This window comes from Camelus bactrianus, chromosome 4 (genome assembly GCF_048773025.1).
Source record: "Camelus bactrianus isolate YW-2024 breed Bactrian camel chromosome 4, ASM4877302v1, whole genome shotgun sequence".
NCBI lineage: Eukaryota > Metazoa > Chordata > Mammalia > Artiodactyla > Camelidae > Camelus > Camelus bactrianus.
Genome location: NC_133542.1, coordinates 49,085,570 through 49,105,667, shown reverse-complemented (window position 1 = coordinate 49,105,667; position 20,098 = coordinate 49,085,570). Strand labels below are relative to the sequence as shown.

Here is a 20,098-nt window from a genome sequence, read left to right as displayed (position 1 = left end):
TATGTATTCTTAATCCAGCAACTCCATACCTTGGTTCCTACCCAAAGAGACATGTGTGATGATATTCACTAAATACCCCTTGTAATAGTAAAAAAGTAGAACTAACCTATCCAGGCATCTATAGAGGAATAACTGTAAACTTCAATTTGCTCATACATTGGAATTCTACTTAATGAACCAGATCTCCATGCATCAAGGACAAATCTGAAAATAGAAAAGGCAACTTGCAAGCGGATGTGAACTTAATATGGTTTGTGGATCATCAGTGGAAAAGACAGAAAAACACATATGGGAATATATCACATCAAATTAGGATAATATTACTCTTTGGAGGGAGGCTTAAGGGATAGGGTAGGAATTTGGCTGACATTATAATCTTATATTTCTGTAAAAGACAGAGAAAGTGAATCAAATACAATGAAATGTCAATATGTATTGAGCCAAAATGGTGGTTATCTTGTGGCTCTTGCATTATTTGCTATACTTTTTGCTATGTTTCAAGGTTTTCGAAATTAAATTTTAAAATGGATTTGTGGACCATGAGGCAAGGAGGAGGCGGATCTGCTGGGGAGGTTTTTGCTGTGTCCAGGTGAGGGGAGCTACCTGGACCAGGGGAGGGCCCAGTGGGATGCAGAAAAGTGGATATAAAAGTGGATACTCAGAAGACAGAATCAGTGCAACTCTCTGCCTGCTGGGATCCTTCCTTCCTTCTCTCTCTAATCAGAGTTTTGCCTCCAGAAGGCTTCTCCAACCACTCCAGTCCTCAGAGGTCTCTCTACTTTGACATCTTCTAGCCCTTGTAATATCAGTCATTTAATGCAACAATGCATGAGCTTGTGGTGTCCATGTGTCTCATTTCTCCTGTAAAACCATGTGTTTGAGCAGGGCAGGAACTCTCTTACACTCTTGATGGGTGTCCCTCCAGGCATGTTTGTGTGGCTAATTGCTGTATCCTAGGTCCTCACATAATGCCAGACCCATGGCTGGTGCTGGAGAAATTCTAGTTGAATGAATATATGAATAAATAAGTGGATAACTAAGTGAGTTCCAGAAAGAATCATTGAGGAAATGCAGGGCATCCATGTGGCAGCCCTGAATTCAAACCACAACTTTGCCATTAACAAGTAGTAACCTTAGCAAAGTCACTTCACCTCTCTGAATCTGCTTCCCCAGCTATAAAATGGAGAAAATGCGCATCTTTTAGGTTTAATGCTTATGGATATTATATATTGCTTATATATCTATGGGTATTATATATTATGGATATTATATCCATAATGTATCTATAAGATGCCTGTAATTTCCTCCCCAATCTCCCTCATATTTCACAGAACTTTCCTTGTTCCTAGCCCAGAAAGTATGGCCTTTCATACCAGTGGACGAGGTCCCTTCTGCAGACCAATGATAGAGCCAGGTGGACCTCTGACTCAAGCTGGGCCAATCACACTGTCTCTCCCAGGAATCTGGAACACAGAGACCTAATCACTTGATAAACACTTGATGATCAGCCTACTCTAAGCATGCCCTGAGCTTGTACAGTCTTATATTTTAGCCAACCTGCTGCACTGCAAGATGAGAGCCTAGGAATTTGGGAGGAAAATAGGACACTGTCCCTCTCTCCTGCCCTGTATCACAGCCCACCCTGTAGGGCCTTTGTGTCCAAGCCCTCTCTGTCTTACAAGGCCAAGGCTAGCTTGCTCCTGTCTTCCCCACAGCACTGAGCCTAGTGCCTGCCACTGAGAAGGCGCTCAGGTGGCATGGGGTCAGATGAACTGTGTTGGATTTGAATGGAAATGGACCAGGACTCATCAGGGAAAGAGAAGGTGAACTGGTGAGTGCAGACAAATGCAAATTACAGGAGAGATGTTTTAAGCAATTGGAGATGTTTCACTTGTTGCAGTAAAGGCTCATGAACAGCCAACAGGAAAAAGGATCCAACATTTTCTATGGCTAAAAGTTACAGAGAAGCAGGTGTGGCTTCATACCAGGAAAAACTTTCTGTTGGAACAGCTCCTAGGTATACGTCTCGCTCTTTGGGGAACTGTGCAAGCACAGACTGGGTACCGCTTAGCAACTTAACAATATGAGAGGGTTGGATTAGATGACATGAAAAATTCCTTTCAACTGGGAGAGTCTAAATTGTATTTATTGGTGTACCCTAGAAGAAATTGTTAATCAAAGTTCTAGTTATTGAGCCCTCTCAGAAACTTTGGCCATGTGTTCTGAAATAAATATCAAAGAGCATCCATGGAATAACTGTTATGATTTATCATTTCAATTTTTACTATACAGTTTTATTAATGTTGGATAAAGGTTTAAGAAAAGCTTTTTTTTTTGCCCTAAAAATGTTAATGGGTTGCCTGTCAGCTTCAAAAGAAGAAAAATTGCTAACAGGAAAGTTATGTATTAACCCCGAAGTGGAAAGAAGACACGAAATTCCAGCAGAGCGCAGGGCATGTGCTCAACACATGGACCCATCCCTCTTTACAGTCTGCCCGAAGTTACCAAGGGGACAAGATCAAGATGAAGACCAGACTGGCTTACAGAATCCAGTGGGGACTTGTTGTCTGTGTGATACCAGCTAACTGAAGATATACAATTTTCCAAAATTATTATGGAGTAAGAATTCCCCCTGCCCCATAATGATACCTCCACTGGTCCCTTCTAATTTCTCTCTTCCTTCAGCATAACAATCCACTCCCCGAAAAAGCAGGGCCATTCTCAGACAAGCAGAAAGAGAAGAGTTGGATGAGCTTTGGGGGGACTCTATCCTGGTCCTATCTTCTTGCTGGCCCTTTTGGCCTCTTGGTGATTGCCAATTAGCCATCTCCAGGTGGACCCAGCCATCTCGTAGGCATGTAAATCCATATATCCAGCTTCCAGGATCTACACATCAAAGTCAGAGAAGTATCTCCATGGCAAACAGGAATGACAAAGGTCCTATTGTTAGACAAGTACCCGTAACAGTGGCTTTTAACCTTGGTTGTGGGAGTCTTTAAAAACCCAGAATCTCTGGGAGTGGGACACAGACATCAGCACTTTTACCATCCTTTTTTTTTTTAGTGAGCTATACTATACATACCTCTAAAATTTATAGATCTTAACTACACATCTTTATGTGTTCTGACAAATGTATGCACCCATGTGACCTACATCCCTATCAAGATAAGGAATAGATCCATCACCTCGGAAAGTTCCCACCTGCCCTTTATTACTCAATCCCCAGAGCTCCAGATGTAAACATTGTTCTGATTTTTTCTACCTTATATTAGCTTTGCTTGTTCTGGAATTGCATGTTAATTGAATGATACCATATGAACTCTTTTGTGTCTGGCTTCTTTTACTTGGCATAGTGCTTTTGAGCTTCATCCATGTTTTATGTGTATCAATATCCCATCCCTTCTTCATTAGTTAGTTGTACTCCATTGCATGGATGTGTACAGTTTACTTCTCCATTCACCAGCCGATAGACATCTTGTGACAGTTCCGAATAAACCCTCTATAAACATCCACATATAAGTCTTTATGAGGACGTATGTTTTCATTTCTCTCAGTTAAATTCCCTGGAGTGGCAGTGCTGGATTATATTATAAGTAAAAGCTTAACGTTATAAGAAATTTCCAAACTATACCATTTTTACATTCCTTCGAGAATTCCAGTTGCCCCACATCCTTGTCAGCACTTGTTATGGTCCATTTAGTCTTTTGAATAAACTTTTAATTTTACAACAGCTTTAGATTTACAGAAAAATTGCAAAGGCAGTAAAGAGCATCCTTTCACATCCTGCACCCAGTTTCTGCTATTATTAACACTTACATTAGTATGGTACATTTGCTACAATTAAGAAGCCATTTTGGGGACATTATTATTAACTAAAGTCTATTCTTTATTCAGGTTTCTTTAGTTTTTATCAAATGTCCTTTTTTCCGTTCCAGAATTCTACCCACAGTACCACATTACATCTAGTCATCATGTCTTCTTAGGCTCCTCTTGGCAGTGACTGCTTCTCAGACTTTCCTTGTTTTTGATGACCTCAACGTCATCAACAAATACCTCAAGGTCATGAAATCTTCCTCAGCTTTGAGGAATACTGGGTATTTTATAGGATGTCCTCAGTTGGGATTTACATGATATTTTTTTCCTCAAAATTAGACTCAGTTTATAAATTCTGAGGAGGAAGGCCACAAAGATAAAGTGTCATTCTCATCACTTCATATCAAGGGTACATACTATGAATGTGACTTCTGACAGCTGGTGATGACCTCAGTCACCTGGATGAAGTACTGAGAAAAAAGGCTTTCAGTGTGTCCACATGTTTATTTTCCCTTTCCATTGTTCTTTATTCCTTCTGCAGTGTCCAATTCGCTATTATCCAATCTAGTAAATTTCTAAAATTTCAGATATTACATTTTTTAGCTCTATAATTTCTATTCTGCTCTTTTTGTTGCTTCCAATTCTCTGTTGAGATTCCCCCATCTGTTCATTTGTTACACCCATCTCTTCCTTTACTGAACATATTGATAAGAGTGATTTTGAAGTTCTCATCTATTAATTCCATCATCTTCTCGTCTCTGAACCTGTTTTTACTAATTGTTCTTTCTTCCAGTTAGGTGTACATTTCCCAGTTTCTTCCAATTTCCAGCAATTTTTGCTTATTTGTGGATACAATGTTGAGAGTCTAGACTGGTATCTCCTTTTAAAGAGTCTCATTTTTTTAGGCAGGCAGTTAGCTTTATTTTAAAGATACAAAGGCACAGGCTTTCTGGGGTCTCAACTGAATGTCCAGAGTATTCAGTGAAATCTCTCTAATATGGCTAGTCAGAAATCGAGTATCTGTCTGCACTGTGAGACTACCAGAATCTCTGTTGAGCTTGTAGCCCTCCAGTAGCTGTTTCCTGCCACACTCTCAGAGTCTCCCTCTGTATATGTTCAGCTTAATACTCAGCACAAGACTTAAGGGAATTCCATGAAAATTTCACATCAGTACTTTTTAAAGTTCCCTAAGTGATTCCAATGTACAGCCAAGGTTTAGAACTATTAAGTATTAATCACCTAATTGTGAAGGAACTGGGAAAAAATGCCTGGGTACCAAAGAAAATGCAGAACCCCTCAGGGTGGACTGGTCCTGGACAAAGTCATGAAGGATGTTGATAAAAGAGCTCTACACTAAAATGGCTCTAATCTAGAAACATAAAGGAACAGAATCAAGATAAATCAATGAGACAAGTTTAGCATACCTCCTGTCCTCTGAAAGGATCAGCTATGATAGCTCATTCTTGTTCTGTTTGAGTAGTCCTCCTTTAAGAGTTTCCAATCACCTAGACTGTAAAAACTAAAGTGCTATGTGGTCAAAAACAATTCCCAGTGCACTAAAGCCATCAGGTAGAGGAAAGTGGTTTAACCCTTAGTGAATTCCTGTCAGTTGTCAGATTCCAAACTCAGAGGACATAAGAGGAATTAAATGCTGCCCCTGCCCACAACATAGCTCCAGATTTAGTGGGAATCCCAGTACATATGGAGCTAAATTAAATGTACTTCAGACTGTGATAAGTCCATAATACAGCAGAGATACATTCAAAGTGCTTTTAGAGCACAGGGATGTCTAACTTTGGGTTTGAAAGGCTTCGCAGAGGAATCGCTTTTGAGCTGGGTCCCATCATGGATAAGAACTGTGAAGGAGGTGAAGTGAAGAAGGGAAGGGTATTCTGGGCAAAGAGAACATATGAAGGGAGAATAAATGGAACATTCAGGAAATCTGGTAAGTTCATTATGGAAAGATGAGGACTAGAAGCATAGTTTATAGAAGAGCAGAAATAACATGCCTTCAATCTCCGCATCAGTTGAGATGAATCAAATTTAGGAAATAAAAAATAACTTATAAACAGATGAATAAAAGCAAATGTGCAGCATGACTATAGTTATTGCATACTGGCAATCTTTTTGTTCTTGCAACAAAAAAAACCAAGAAGGTAACAAAGCGAGGTGATGGATGTGTTAATTAGCTGGACCGTGGTCATCATTTCACAATGTATACGCGTATCAAATCATCACGTTGCACACTTTAAACACTTTTAGTTGTCACTTATACCTCAGTAAAGCTGGGGGTGGGGGATGCACAATACCTACAAAAAATAACTTTTAAACAGTTCCTGCTGATTTGTAATGAATCTCACCTGATGTGGAGCTGGAGTAGATTCTTAGAAGTTTAACAAAGGTCTATCATAAGTGTACAGGGAACCAGGGATGACTGTCCATGTAAATCTAACCCGAAGAATGTAACCTCATTAAAGTTACACATTGCATTTCAGCATAAAACTGTGGACGGCGACCGTTCTCATTGTTTTCCGTATGTACAGGCACCGAAGAAAAGCAAAAAGCACTGAGTGGGCTGGGAAGCTTAAGGATCAAAGACACTGGGCCATCTGTGTTTTAGAGATCTCCCCTGCAGCTAGAAAATGAGTCTGAGTCCTGAGGCTGCCACTGACTGCACAACATACCCTTGAGAATGTCCTTTCATTCCTCTAATCCTCAGTTCCCTCCTCTACGAAATGGGCACATTAATGCCCACTCACCCTGCTGTCTCACTGGATTCTCAGGAAAGACCAAACGACCTACTTTGGGTGGAAAAGCCTTGTAAGGTTAGAGCCTGGTTATGATGCAAAGAGTTATTATTACTAATAAACAAGAAGAATGTGTGACAATGACCAGAATTTCCTGTTGAGACAAGTTCACGGAATGATTTAAGAAAAGTAGGATGTTTGTTACTTCCACAATGAGAATTAGGCACTGGTATTGTTTCAACAGTCTCTGGGGAATAAAGGGTTTGAGAGCAGTAAAGAATAAGCCAATTTGTCTTCAAGAGTCTTGTTCTCTTTGGAATCTTTTCAATAGCTTTTTGTGCCTCACCAAGATTTTTCCTGCCAATTCTGCCATTGTAACTGAGCAGAGAACCTCCTGGGGCTTTTCTGGGACAGACCCCGTCCCCCATATCCTCTGCTTTCACTCCTCTCTGAAGGACCCAGATAACAATATCTGGTGCACATTTCCTGAGTTGCTTTACAGATGCTAAAACCCCCACCAAGTGGAAGACATTAACTACTTGAGGACCATGAGTAGCCCCAGCCCTACTGGAGCCTAAGGATTGATCAGGTTAACCCCTGTGACACCGCCCTGTGACCTCACCATCAACCAGAGAATTGTGCATGAGCTGATCAGGTACCCTGTGACCCCCCACCCCCCTCACCTGGCCTTTAAAAATGCTTTCCTAAAACACACCAGGGAGTTCAGGCCTTTGCGCACTAGCTGCCCCGGACTCCTTGCTTGGTGCCCTACAATAAACGCTGCATTTTCCTTCACCACAACCCCATGTCAGTAGATTAGCTTTACTGTGTGCGGGCAAGCAGATCCAAGTTTGCTTCAGTAACACAGTAACTGATAATTGGGTATTAATCAGTTGATTTTTTTTTCCTTAAAAGAATTTATCTTTCCACTTGCTAATACTCATGGATATAATTCAGGTCTGTGAATACCCTGCCTTCTCCCAGGCAGCCCTCAGGCGCAACACTGGGGCCCTGAAGAACATCAGTGGCTGCAGAAATTTGACAAACCAAGAAAAGAGAGAGATTCGTGCCTGATGCCAAGCCAGTCTCCCAGAACTCCTTCTTTCCCCTTCTATAAGCTCAGGACAAGAGTCTTTCATGTGGATACCAGTTGGCATTTATAAATTTGTCAAAGAACTGTGTGGGCAAAGCCTTCTAGGGGATATGCACTGCCTTTCAGAAATGCAACAGAAGGGTCCTTTCTTGTTGGTCTAATGATGTCTAGTGGTGATTTTGATGACCTTTGGGATGTCATTTCCATTTTATGCCATCACACACAGTAGCCGACTGCCCTTCCTCATATCCTGCCACAGAGAGCCTGTGGGTTCTGGTCCCAGATAGCGACCCAAAGCCTTGCATTGAAATTCTTCTCCTTCCAAATTTACACTAAAATAAGCAAACTTCTGTAATAATGGGGAAAGTCTGCATTGCCACTGGAAACTTGGAAAGAACTCCCTCTTTGGTTAGAATTTTATAGCACTCTTCAAATTTTAATGTGCACATGAATCACCTAGGAATCTTGCTAAAATGCAGATTTTGATTGAATAGATCTGGGATGGGGCTCAAGAATTTGCATTTCTAACAGATTCTCAGGTGATGTTGATCCTGCCGGTCCCAGGACCACACTTCGAGGAGCAAGAAATCAGAAGACAAATATGAGCAATTCTCCCAGAACTCAAAGGAAATGGTTAAAGAGATAAAAACAGTGAAAGAAAAGTTGAAAAGAGAGCCAAGAGCTGCAACAGAGCTTCCACATACATAAGAAAACAGAGGAGATAGCATACAAAGAATTGAATTTGCATGTGTTTCAACTTTAGAAAAACATATTAATCTAATTCATCATTATCAGTATAGCAAAGCAGAAATACCACAGAATTACTTTGGTAAGTGACAAAAACCATTCGAGAAAAATTCAGCATTCCATCATCATCATCATCATCATCATCATCATCATCATCACCCTCAAGAAAGAGAATATTTTCTTAAAGTGACAGACACACTCTATGTGAAATCACAGCCAGCAGGATGCTCAAGTCATTCCGTTCACATCAGCAACCAGAAAGATATCCACTCTCATCAATGTTATTAACACTGTTCTGCAAATCCTAATCCAGACAACCAAATAGAAAAATGAAATTAGAGGTGATATTAGTGAGGATTATGTTCAGTTTCATGTAGTCATGGCTTAAACAAAATAGAAGTGTCTTCACTCTCGCCTAAGTTGGAGGGAGCAGCAATTCCAAGACTTCAGAGACCCAGACCTCTGGCTCTCTGCTCAGTCATAGTCGAGGTGGCTCTCACTGCAGCTCTGCACTAGCTGTCACATATATTTGATGTCTCAGACCTCATGAATATTCAGTGCTTCCCTGGTCCATCCATCCTTCCCATTCATGTTCAGCCCATATTTGCTCTACGAACTTTATCTATAATATGCCACACAGCTGCTTGCTTCTACTGTTCTCTAAGGCAGAATTTAAAACCTTGAACAACACAGCAATATACAGTACACAAAATGAATGTGTCATCTGAACAAACAAAGCTAAACTAGAAAAATAAACGTATGGTAATAACTAGGCATGTTTTAAAATGAGTGATAATATAAACTCATTCTAACAAATATTAAATTGTATCATAAAAGAGCAGGAAATTTAACAGTATGCTGGCAGTTGAAGAAAAGACAGATCAGTGCAGAAAAGAAAGCTCAGAAATAGTCTCAATTATATATAAAAATTATAGATGCTAACACTATTGTATCCAAATCAACGAGAAAAAGATATTTGGTGGTGCACCTTGCTAACCATACAGAACAAAATAAAATTGCGTACTACTTCACATCATTCACAAAGTCCAGATGAATTAAAGTTATAAATGTAAAAATAAAACCATGAAAATATGGCAAGAAAATATATGTACATAGTTAAATAATCTTGGGTTGGGAAAAAACTTAAACCTGCCAGCAAAGATGAAACAGAAAGATGAAAATATCAATCAGTTTGACTCTTAATTTTAAAGATATAAATTCTTTATATAAAGAATTTTAAATTCTTATAATTCTTTTAAAAAGCCAAAACTGAACTGGAATAACGAAGTAAGGAGGACCTGGCTAGTCAGGTCTACGAAGATGGGTTGGTAGATCCCACCAAACTCACACTATAGTTTTGCCTGTGTGCTAGCTGAAAGTTGATATGCATATATAAATTTTACTTGTTCAAAAGGATATCGTCAACATGGATGAACCTCAAAAACATTATGCTAAAGTGAAAGAAGTCAGACCAGAGAGGCCACATCTCGTTAAGATTCCTTTTTCACGAAAAGCCCAGAATAAGCAAATCCATAGAGACAGAAAGCAGATTAGCGGTTGCTGGGGACTAAGGTGGGAGGGGAATGAAGGATGACCACTAATGTATATGGGATTTCTTCTGGGAGTGATGAAATGCTCTGGAATTAGTGGTGACGGTTGCATAACTTTGTGAATATACTAAAAACCACTGAATTGTACACTTTAAAGAGGTAAACTTTATGGTCTGTGAATTATATCTCAACTTTCACACTGCAATTACTACCAAGAGTGGGTTCGGTTCTCCCCAACTGACCCTGTTGAAGTCTCTGTAACATAACAAGTTAAAAGAACTTCCTGAGGGCATCGTTTAGACCTGGGGCCTGAATAAGACTCAGTAGAGGGATCTCTACACCCTGAGGGCCAGGGTGGGGCGGCCAGGGCCACTTTATGATGCTGGCCCCGGAGAGGGCCTATTCATTTGGATGAACCAACCCAGACACCCACTAGCAGGTTAGGGCTAGCCACGCATCCTCCAAACAACTCAAAAACCTCTGCTTTTAGTTTACAAATTTGAGCAAGTATGCACTTCCAGTGGGTGGATTTGGCCATCTGTGCTTTCAGAGCATTTCTGAGCTTTTGGTTCCTAAACCATGGCCTTAAACTCACAAGGACTGGGATCCTCTCCCAACACTCCATCCACATCACTTTCCAGCAACTTCGCGTCAGTGGGCTTTTGGTCAACCTGATAGCATGTAAGCTACAGACAGGGTTTATCAGAGCTGGAGTAATCAGTCTCAGCCCCCCTAATGCCCACTCCCTACAACAGAACTGTATTGTAGGATGAGGTCCAGAAAGGAAAAGGAGACATCCCTAGATCACCCAACAGATGAGTGAGGAAACCAGAATTAAATGAAGTTTCTGTGTCCCAGTCCCCAAAGTACATGTGGTTGTACATCCAATTATTTCTGTTGCAACATTGGCTGTAGCAACTCCACTTTCATTTAAATTGTCTCCCACACACTGAAAAGAGAATGAAATGTCGTAAGACCAGCATCAGGTCACGAGTCTTTGTTTTGGGTGGGAGGGTAATTAAGTCTGTGTCTGTCTGTCTGTTTATTTATTTGTTTGTTTGTTTATTCATATGGAGGTACTAGCAATTGAACCTAGGACCTTGTGCATGCTAAGCACATGCTCTACCACTGAGTTATACCCTCCCTCCTGGACAAGGGTCTTAACCCTTTAAGGATGCTCCTCAGGCAGAAACTGCTGAGAACATACACCTTCTCCAAATTTCCTATGATGAAGTAAACTTATCCTTGTCCATAGGTGGAATTAGTAGGAGAGATCCAACTACCTGCAGAGTGATTTTACAGTCTTGTAAAATACTGTAGCAGACATGAAGCATCCTTTTTCCTTGTCTCCCCCATCAGTGCAGCAGTTTCTCCTCTGATGTCAGGTGCCCTTTCATTCATTCATTCACTCATTCTCCCAACAGTTCTTAAACATCTACAACTGGCCTGGCCCTTTGATGACATTGAGACATGGAAACGGGTCAAGCAATTCACCTGCCTTGAAGGGGCTCCCAGTCTATTGGGAGATACTCCTATATGACCAGCCCTGAAGGATGGGGAAGGCTAGAGTCAGAGAGTTTGTGCAGATCACCATGGAGACAAAGGTGAGATCATGATTCTGGTTTGGGGGTCAGGAAGGCTTCACAATGTTGATGCAATTTAAGCTGCATCTTGAAAGTCTTCAAATGGCAGAAGAGCAGGAGTGGGGAGCTTTTCTGACACAAGGAACAGGTGAGCAAAGGCACAAAGCCTGGAGGTGCATGGGGTATTTGGTAATGGGGAGGAGGCCGGGTTTCCGGAATGCAGTCACTGGAGCTGTATTATGTTGCCCTGTTTCCACTGAATCTCCATCACTAAAATATGGGTTTCTTGAGGTCAAGCCAGGGACTATGGATTATCCCCTTCTGAATTTCTAGCACCTACTCAGAACTCAACAAATTTTTTCCAAGTGAATGAATAAGAGAAAAGAATTAACATGTATTAGGCACTAACTATATGGGAGGCATTGTACTGAGTGCTTTATATACATGAAACAATGTAAAGCTCACATACACCTTATGAATTTGGTATTATTAGTATTATTGTTAATATTATTATTACCATCCCCCTTTAACAGAAGAAATGACTATGGCACGACGCATGAAATAACTTGTCCAGGATCACACAGCCAGTAAGAGGCCAACCTGGTCTCTAAACCCAGATCTCTGCCAGATGAATGTGCTCTCCTGTTTCACGTCTGTCTCCTCACTACCCAGGGGCCAAATCTGCATCTAGTTCCTGGAGTCTGCTCTCTCACTGCAGTGGGGCTTGAATGGTGGGAGAGAGAGGCAGGGGCCAGGAGGTATAGAGCCTTGACTACCAGACTTGGGATTCTGGACTTGATCTTAGAGATGATGGAAGGTTTAACATAAGCCAACAGATGTGCCCTGGGTCTTTTCAATACTTAGCTTGAGCCTCACTGTGGACTCAGAAACCAGGACAGATTTCCCGGGAAGAGGAAAAGTCAAAACTCCTTTGCTCTGTGTCATATGGGCACAGCCAGATATCTGAGAAGTGGTGAGTGGGACAAGAGCCCGAAAGGGTTAAGGCTTCCTCCACGTGATAGTCTCAAACATCTGGCTCTTTTCTGTGCTCTAAATTTGGAACAACTAGCTATCCACTTCCTCCTAATCAAGATAAGGCCAGGGCCGAGAATCCAGGCAATTGTGCTAGGTCATTTAATTGCCTTCCTCTCGAAAACCTTGAGCCAGCCATAGGGAAATTCTCTGGCCAACGCAAAGAATAAAGGTCAACGGCATGTCACATCCTGATGCCTTTTACAGACCCCAGGAGCCACAGGAGAAATCATTTCCAGTCAAACGAGTCGTGAAATTTTTTTTAAAAAGTGGAGCCAATATTTTAAGATTCTCCAGGTCATGGAAAAATAGACACTAAGAACATGAAAACAATATCAAGTGTCTCCAAAAGCACAAAATTTACTTCTCACTGTTTTCTAAATAAAACCAGACCAATTCAATCAAGGGGCCTGTGTTCTTTAACTCACCACAAAATGATGTTATGAAGTATTAGTGGGAAAAATAAGATTACCAGTTATTCCTACGTTTCCTGGCTACCCACAATTTTGTTATTAACTCTGCTTTCTTTCTCAAAGCTCTTTTCCCCTGACTATAAAAGTAATACATATTCACTGTTGAAATTTTGGAAAATAAAGAAAAAAACAAAGAAATAAAAATCACTGTAACCCACCATTGACTTTTTTTTTTTTTACAAAAACCAAGGTCATATTGTTTATAGAATCTCTTATTCTTTTTTCATTTAGCATTTATCTGTAGCTTAATCCTATATGCCCAATATTCTTCAAATATCATTTTTATCATTTATATCAGATTGATCAGTGTGGATGTACCATAATTAATTTGACTGTACACTCAGTCTATTTCCAGTCTTCTGATTTTATAGATGAAAATGCAAAACATCCTGATACAAATATCTTTGCCTTACTTGCTAAGGGTTTCTTTTTGAGGTAAAATGACTAAGCCAAGGGGTATGAAAAACTTAAGGTTCCTGATAGATACTGTCAAATTGCCATCCATTTGTTCAACAGATATTAATTTGATGCTCCAATGCCAAGCGCGGTTCTGGGCGCTGGAGATACCACAGAGAATAAGAGACAAGCTTTCTGTCCTGAGGAGCTATATTCTAACGTGGTATCAACTTATCTTCCCACCAGCCATGGATGAGAATGCCTTGCTTCTCAATCCCTCATTAGCATGATGCTCTTTCAATAATCAACCATGGAGAAAACAAAAAGAATCAACCTTAGGTAACCTAATAGTCAAAAAATGTTCTTTCAACTATTGCTTTAATTTGCTATTTTCTGATAAAGACAAGTGTAGATGTAGCAATCATCTCCATTTGTGTCTGTGAACTGTTTGATCATGCTCTTTTTTTTGGTATTAAGGTGTTTGCCTCTTCTTATTGGCAAAGCTTTTAATATGCTCTAGACATGAATTTGCTGCCTGCTGTATTTTAGAGATATTTTTCATTTGCACTCTGGATTTCTATGGCAATTTCTAACTTTTCATTTGGCAAATCTTGAGCCCTTTCCAGGCATAGGGGATGGAGCCATGGACAGAAACAAACATGTTCCCTGGTGGAACTGGCAGCCCCGCAGGGGAGACAGACCTGCTTTATGAGAGAATGAGGCAAGGGAGTGAGGGACAGTGTGTGAGGACCCCTCTGGTGGCTGAGGGCATGGCAAGTACCTTAGAGAGAGCTCCTGGGGGACAGAGGCTGCCCTGGGGAGGTATCCAGAGAGTGGTCTTCAGGAAAAACCCACAAGGAGTGAGGGAAGCCAAACAAGAGAAAGGAGGGGCTTTAACGGGTAACTTCTAACTCGCTCCTGATCCGCAGCTGTATCAGGAACATAAAACAGCACAGCAGGGCTTCTCTCCTTGAGGCGAGGGTGGGTGGCCTTTTGTGAACCCACCCCCCCAAGTCAGACCGTGCTTATGAGATGCTCCTGGAGGGTGGGGGAACGTGGCCTCCCTGGTAGGTGGCTCCCCAGAAGAGGCAGCTGTGGGGGCATGCAAAAGACATGATCCCCTACCTTGAAGAGTCCCTGTGACTGTGCTTAGCAAAGGCTCTGAGGAATCCTGTAATATAGAAACTTGTTTAACATTGCTCAAATCCACATCTCCCAAGAAATCACAGAGGAACAGGTAAACGGAAAGGACAGCATAACAGTATAAAGGGTCAAGTCCAGGTGAAAGATAGAGGCCTGGACTACAGTGGTCCAGAAACACAGAGCAGCAGGTGTGCTGAGTTAAAAACCACAGGACTTAATTGAAGCCTGGATATGGAACAAGAGAAAGGGAAATGTCAAGGACAACTCCTGGGTTTCTAATTTGAGCATCCGGGTGATGACACATCATTCTTGGAGAAGGACTGGGTCTGAGATCAAGTGGAAGGTTGAGAGTGGAGGGTTGGGGGAGGAACATGCATTTGCAAATAAATGTTGTCCTTGGACATTGTAAGTTAATAAATGCCAGCAAAATGTGGAGCCACGGGAAGAGCCCTGACCAAAGACTTGGGTTCCTGATCCAGTTCTAACAAGAAGTAATTCTATGCCCCTGAGAAGGTCCCTTCACCCGACTAAGCCTCAGTTTCCCCACCTGAAAAATAGAGATAATAGGTCCTATTCTAACTACTTCACACCATTGTCATTTTGATCAAATAAAACGGTAGAAATAAAAATGTGTCCTAAATTGTAGAATGCAACCCAAACACAGAGGCATTACGGTGATTACCACTAGAGGGCGCCTCAGCCACAACGCCCCAAGGAATTAAGTCAGCACAAGACGTGAGGTCAACAGACCCAGAGACATACATTTAGGGGGTGGCTCTGTTATAAAACCAACTACACAGATTCACTTACAATCATCCCCACAACATTTTTCTTCAGGCAGGAAATTTTTTTCTCTGTCATTAATGTCTCTCATTCTTACACACCCAGCGCTTTCAACCATCAAAACCTACTGTCACGAATACTACTCAGCAATAAAAACCGACAACATAATGCCATTTGCAGCAACATGGATGCTCCTGGAGAATGTCAGTCTAAGTGAAGTAAGCCAGAAAGAGAAAGAAAAATACCATATGAGATCGCTCATATGTGGAATCTAAAAAACAAAAACAAACAAACAAACAAACAAACAAAAACAAAGAGTAAATACAGGACAGAAATAGACTCATAGACAGAGAATACAGACTTGTGGTTGCCAGGGGGGTGGAGGGTGGGAAGGGATAGACTGGGATTTCAAAATTGTAAGAATAGATAAACAAGATTACACTGTATAGCACAGGGAAATATACACACGTGTGTATAAATGTGAGTTATGATAACTCACAGAGAATAAAATGTGACAATGAGTGTGTATATGTCCATGAATGACTGAAAAATTGTGCTGAACACTGGAATTTGACACAACATTGTAAAATGATTATAAATCAATAAAAAATGTTAAAAAAAAAAAAAGAAATCATCCGCTGATTGACATTAAAGAGAAAGTGCCAAGAAAGCCTGAAGTGTTTTCTTCCCGGGGTGCATCCCCTCCTCAGCAGAGAATCAAATCCCCTGACGGAGGTGGGGATTTCTGACGGGGGAATTGGGGCATAGGGAATACGCACAAAGAGGGACTGAAAGTGAAATCAGCTGGTCACAAAGGGACAAATACTGTATGATTCCACTTTTGTGACAGAGCTGGCATCATCAAAGTCCTGGAGACAGAAAGCAGAATGGGGATAATTCTGCTGGGGATGGGGATAATGGAAAGTTAGTGTTGAATGGGTACAGAGAGTTTCAGCTTCGCAAGATGAGAAGAGTTTTGGGAGCTGGATGGTGGTGATGTTTGCACAACGATGTGAATGTACTTAATGTCATTGAAATGTACACTTAAAAATGGTTAGGATGATAAATTGTATGTGTATTTTACCATAATAATAAAGAGGTATTGAGGAGGTTGGAGGTCACATCATTATATATTTGTCAAAACCCATAGAACGTACAACACCAAGAGTGAGCTCTTAATGTAAACTATGGACTCTGGGTGATAATGATGTGTCACATTAGGTTCTTCCATTGCAACAAACATACAGCTGACCCTTGAACAACACGGGGGTTAGGGGTGTTGACCCTCTGTGCCGTTGAAAATCCAAGTATAACTTATAGCCAGCCCTCCAGGACCACAGTTCCTCTATAGCCACAGTTCCTCTGTATCTGTGGTTCCACATCCACAGATCCTATAGTACCGTCGTATTTACTATAGAAAACAAACTGCATATAAGTGGGCCCATGCAGTTCAAACCTGTGTTGTTCAAGGGTCAACTGCACAACTCTGGTGCTGGGTGCTGACAGCAAGGGAGGCTGTGCAGGTGTAGGGGCAGGGGGCAAATGGGAAACATCTCTGTACCTTCTACTCAATTATGCTGTGAGTCCAAAACTGCTCCAAAAATAAAATGTTTCTAAAATAAACCGTCATAATAAAGAGGTACTGAGGAGCTTCGTGGTGCTTGTCCTGCTGCTCAGGCATTCAAGCCCCAGAGACAGAGCCTGCTACCACACACACGTGTGCACGCACGCACAGCCTCGCCCAGTCTTCTGCAGCCAGCTAGGCTAGGAGAGCTGATCTGAGTCATTTGGGCCCATTTGGGGTTCACTCTGGAGCTTTTATATTCAAAGGAATCTTTGTTCTTGCTGTGGAACCATTTCTCGTTCCATTTAGCTCTTACATAAAACATGCTTTGGATCTGATATATGGGAAAAAAAAACATTACCCATTTTATTCATTTTGAATAAACCAAAAATAACTATCCTCCCATTTCCTGGAGCCAATAAAGACTGTTTGGAAAGGACAGGGGAAAAAAGGACATGAAATAAGAAAAAGAACCCCAGGCTGGGCCTACAGAAGTCTGGGTTTAAAACCTGGCTCTGCCCCTCATCTGCTGTGTGACCTTGGGCAAGTCCTTGCCCCTCTCTGGGCCTTAGGCACCTCATTAACGAAATGAGAGTGTTGTGTTGGAACCTCTGAGCTTTGAGTTCCCTTCAACTCTGACATCCTGCTTGTCTGAGAGAAATAAGACAGGGAGTTGAGGCATCTTACTTGGCCAGCCATCCAGGAGATGAATCATTTTTATTATTCAGAAACTTTTCCAAATTAATTTTGATGTGCTCCTGTGTGGTAAGAAATAGCTAATGTCACCTCTCTTCCCATTCCTGTTCTAGTGTCTAGAAACAGTCATTAACACTCAGTCTCCACTTCCTCAGCTTCCGCTGACTCCCCGAAGTCTAGTTTCTGACCCCCCAATTCTTTGAAACTGCTCTTGTCAAGGTCACCAGGACCTCCTGTCGCTGAATCAACAGTCACGTCTCAGAACTTTGCCTCCTCCCTCGACCTCTAAGAAACATTTCAACATAGGGGACCACGCTCTTTCTCAAGATATTCACCTCCCTGGAGCCAAGAGGGAAAATGACCCTGCCCTCCCAGAGCCCCGCATGTCAAGGCCAAGCTCTGTACCCACAGTGTAGGACCCAAAGCTCAGGCTTCAGTGCTGCAGTTGCCACAGTGTGATTTGCAAAGATTCACCTTCCCCTTGTCCTCATTTTACCACCAAATTCTAGATTCTCTGGGAAATTCATTCATTCACTCATTCATCAATTATTTGTCGAGAGTCAACTATTTACCAGCGCTGTATCAGGCAATGGGAATACAGCTGATCCTTGCACAAAGTGGGTTTGAACTTGGCAGATCCACTTATATGTGGGGTTTTTTTCAATAAATACCACACAACTACACAATCTGCAGTAGGTTGAATCTGCGGATGCAGAACCGTGGATTTGGAGGGCTGACTGTAAACTTACACGTGGATGTTCAGCTCTGCAGGGAATGGGCGCCCCCTAACTTCCCCCCACCTCATGTTCAAGGGCTAACTGTCTAGCAAGACCGGCAGGACCCCTGCCCTCCTGGAATTTATAACTCAATGGAAGAGTGAGGCATTAAACAGTTAAGTACAAGATACATGTGTAATTACAAACGTGAGGGTTCTCTAAAGAAAAGGACCAGGTGCCGTGAGAGAGGAGAGCGAGGGGGACTGACAGGATATGCGTAAATGCCACTTGGAGGGAGTGAGTGACCGTGACGCTAAGATCCGAAAGAGGGGGAGGAGCACACCAGGCAGAGGAAACGCTGCTGGGAGGGCCTGCAGTAGGGGTGGCATCTTGAAAGGGGGACCCAGGGAACTTGGCATTGTCTGGTACCAACAGCTCCCTGCTTTTACTAGATGGAGAATTTTGGAGTGGCTCTGGGGAGGCAGAAGAAGACTCTGGAGGAGCTAACCCCCTACTCCTACCCCTAACCTGACACCCCTTGGCACTGCCGCTGGGGCCAGGTCCAAAGGAGGTCATCGCTGGACCATTTAAGGGACTGAAAGGGGCCAGAGTGAGTGAGAGGGCAGAGCAACGTCAGGGGTGTGAGGCCTGGATCCTAAAAGGCCTGGGAGGATGCCCCAAGGAGTCATCCAGTTCATGCTTTAGAAGAATCATCTTCTGATCTGCGGAGACTTAGCGGGCGGGGTGGGGGCAGGGGATGAAGGGTAACTTGTGGAGGCCAGTTTTTTTTTGTGCTGACCCTGCTTATTTTCAATAGGCGTAGAATTAGAAATATTTCGCTACAAGGAAGAAATAAAATCCTTTTCCTTAGCTTCCTTATGGAAGGCAGGCAATCATATCATAATGAAGCCCTCAGGGACCTGGAGGTGACCTGTCCCGCCTCCCCAATATACAGATGAGGAAACCAGGCTGGCGAGGCGCAGGGCCAGGCAGGACCACGCAGGCAGCAAGCAGCGCAGGTGGGACTCAGGCCTCATCTGCTGGTCTCCAAAGTTCACATCGCGACCAGGTATCGCCCTTGGATGCCACCTGAACCAACCTGCTTTGTTTTACAGGTGAGGAGACTGAGACCGGAGAGAGAAGGCAGCTGTCCCAGGGCTGGAACCTGACCCCCAGAGGCCCCTCTCTGCTCCTTCCCCTGCACCAAGTTCCTTCCCTGTGAGTGGCAGAAGGGAAAGTGTCCCCTAAATAAATGCCATTACCACTGGGCTATGAACAAAACAATGTCCCCATGGATGGGAGCAGCCCCAGGCCATGTGAGGGAGTTGCTTCCCGGAGCAGCTGGTGTGGGAGTTGGAGCACTTGCTGGCCACCCCCTCTCCTAGGAACAGAACGCTCAGGAACCACGTTGGGCAGGAGCCCGTGGGAACGAGGCCTGAGCTCCCTTCTCCAGGGGCCGCCTCGGCCACTGACGATGCTCCCAGCGAAAGTCTCGCCGAGCAGAACATCTGTACGGTGCAGGGATCTGGTGCCGGGACGGCCCAGCTGCCACTGGGGCTCGGCGGGAGTCCACCCGTCCTGGGCTGTCACCTCTGGCCCCAGGGAGACCATGCCTCCCCGGGTCCACATTCTGACCCGAGAAATCTGGAGTATGTTAGGGGGAATTTAGACAGATGTTTCTCTTTCTAGTTTCCTGTGGAAATTAAGTGAAAACGAGAGGCCTCTCATTCAGGGGAGGGGATGAGATATGCGAGGAAAATGA

General features: G+C 42.7%; 1 long non-coding RNA gene across 5 annotated transcripts in view; it reads right to left on the bottom strand.

Moving 5' to 3' along the window:
- The window catches only part of LOC123616276 (uncharacterized), a 44,290-nt gene that overhangs the window by 7,529 nt on the left and 16,663 nt on the right, over positions 1-20,098 (bottom strand). For 3 of the 5 annotated variants that reach the window (XR_012506461.1, XR_012506464.1, XR_012506460.1), the window contains one exon: positions 107-20,098. This exon is cut by the window's right edge. This is a non-coding gene — a long non-coding RNA (uncharacterized LOC123616276). The remainder of the gene's footprint in view (positions 1-106) is intronic. The other 2 variants (XR_012506462.1, XR_012506463.1) reach the window with 2 other exon arrangements.